The sequence below is a fragment of the Nicotiana tabacum genome, chromosome 20 (genome assembly GCF_000715075.1).
Source record: "Nicotiana tabacum cultivar K326 chromosome 20, ASM71507v2, whole genome shotgun sequence".
Taxonomy (NCBI): Eukaryota; Viridiplantae; Streptophyta; class Magnoliopsida; order Solanales; family Solanaceae; genus Nicotiana; species Nicotiana tabacum.
The window spans coordinates 52,590,580-52,593,259 of NC_134099.1; positions in this window are offsets into that span (position 1 = coordinate 52,590,580).

Genomic DNA, 2,680 nt, shown 5'->3' on the forward strand with positions numbered 1-2,680 from the left:
AAATCGAAGGTCGCGCCGACCCGGTGCTTAAGAGCCTAAGGGCCAGCTTGCAATTAAAAAAAATAAGGGTCGAATGAGCTCGAGTCGATACCTGACTCGGAGATTGAACCCAAAACAGTTGACCAGACACGCCTAAGATCAGAGGCATAAGAGCTCGAACGACGGATTATGTTAAAAGGTCGTATCGACCAAGTGCGTAAGAGCTTACAGGCCATCTTAATGAGCCTCAGGGCTATACCACGAATCTAAGGATTCCTCTAGAACGAATACATATGGCTAAAATAAAGGCAAAAAGAAATGCAGGAGAAATGAAACTGCGAAGCTTTCCTTTTATACATATATGCGAAAAAATACAAGCTCCATTTACAACGTACTTCGAAAGTACTATGTACAGAATTAGAAAAGGAAATCTACATCCCCCTTGGGAACTATGGCCCGTCGGCCTCATCCTCGCTATCCTCGGCGTCATACAGAAGTGACTTAGCGCCACGTTCATCCGCCCTCGCCCGCTTCACCTCTTCCGAGAGGTCAAAGCCCCTAGCATGGATCTCCTCGAAGGTTTCCCTTCGAGACTTGCACCGAGTAGATTCTTTGCTCCTATCCTCAAGGTCAAGGTCCTTCTTAGCTCAGCTTGAGCATCGGTAGCGTCCTTAAAATAGAATGCCACTTTTTGATCAACCTTATTTCGGCTCATTACAACTTTAGCCCGGGCATCCACAACCTTATCTTTTATCTTCAAAATCTCAGACTCGAGCTTCATAATCATATATGTTCGAACCAAACTATTATCACGAGCTAAGCGAAGTTAAACCTCAAGGGCGGAAGATTTAGCCAGAGAACACTTCTCCGTCGAAGCCTGAGCGTCCGCCTAAGCCTTTAGCTCATCATACTCATGCTTGGCTCGGCCAACATCGTTCCAAAGGTGCTCCAAATCCTCCATCTTTTTCTACAACTAAAATAAATGAAACATGAGCCTCGGGAGCTAGAAGAAGGAACACACACTCTTTCAGAACAAAAATTACCTGTCCTTTTAGGTAACTCTCATAATTCAAGCTCCGACTCATCTCATATCGTAAGCGAGCCAACTCGACATCCCTTTCGTCGCAAAGGAACCTAAGGGATTTCTCCCTATCCGCAGCCTTCCGCAGCCTGGCTTCACGGCGAAGCAGCTCGGATTTAGACTTGTCAAAGGACTACAAAAGAAAATGTAATAAGAAAGGGAAGGCGCGAAACTCAAAGGGCCTATGCCAACACTCACCACAGAGTGAAGCCACTGATCTTCCTTGAAGGTTAAGTTCACACCTGCTAGTATGGCTCCCTCAGCCCCAGAAGAGCCGACCTCGGTTGGGATACGGTCTCTCGTTGTATATGATCCCAGGTTTTGAGTATCCCTCGAAGTAGCTTCCACAAAAAAACAAGACGACAGTGGAGGAGAAATCGCCTTTCCAAAACCAAAAATCGCGGGTAAAGAAGGCTAAGTCAATACATCCTCTCTGAGCCCCCGCTCTGGGTTCATCTTGCTTTGAGCACCATCGCCCTGCAAAGGCATTTCTTGCTTGTTGTTATCATTCTTTACCCCGGAAGCTGGCAATCTTTCTCCCTCTCCTAAAGGGCACGACCTCGCTTTGAGGGACTCCCTAATGCCTATGACGACAGAGTTAGTACGCAGAAAGAAAAAGCGCCCTTCCGAGAAAAAAGGGGGGGAAGAATCACATAGCACGTACCATGGTGTTTTGCCTCCCACCTATCCTTAGATAATGCTCTCCACTTACGCTCATTGTAAGTCGAGTGGGTCACCAACTTTCGAACCCAATCTGGCAGATCGGAAACCTCGCCCGGCATCCACGAAATCGCTGCTGAAAAATAAAAAAAACGCATATACGAAGCCAGCCTTCGCTATAAACAAAACTAAGAAGGCACGAGTGTATCACTTATGCGTAAAATTCCATTCCTCAGAAATGGCAGAAACTCCACTGGAATAATATTGATAGTCTGTACCTGAACGAATCAGATGAAAGGTGTAGTGGATTGGCATCGCGGGGTTAGCAGGCCTCGTTGATGAAAGGGCTGATATAGCCTGATGAGGTGACTAAGAGTAAATTCAAGACCTGCGTCTTCCACAAAGAACCGCAGTATCAGTACTATCTGCCAAAATAATAAGTGAATCTACGCCAAGCTAACTTGGTACTTTTGATAGAAGTCGAGCACAACCCCATCAACGGGGCCCACCGTAAAGGAGTATGGGTATATGTTCAAAAATCCCTCTGCATGGTCCATGATGCTCTTCTCCGAGGAAGGTACCCGCAATGCTACCTTTTCTCCCCATCCACAGTCCTTCCTCACCAACTCAAGATGCTCCACTCCTATTAAAGAAATAAACTTTGAGGCATACTACCCACAACCTTAAGCATTAGGAGTCTTTTCTGACGGGAGGTTCCCTCCCGAAACAAAGTGCCTAGAGGCGGAGCTCCCTTCTCCTTGCCGAGCGAAACCTGACGCGGCGGTGTACCACTGACCTAACGCAGGAAAGGAGAACTCTATAAAAGAGGATAACTACTCAGAATAGTAGAATCTTCAAAAGGGTAAAGACAACCCTATATATGGAAAAAGCAGCGACCACCCGCCTACCTCAAAGGGCGATTAAAAATAATGGCTAAAAATTTTGTCGCTTCGGCAAGAT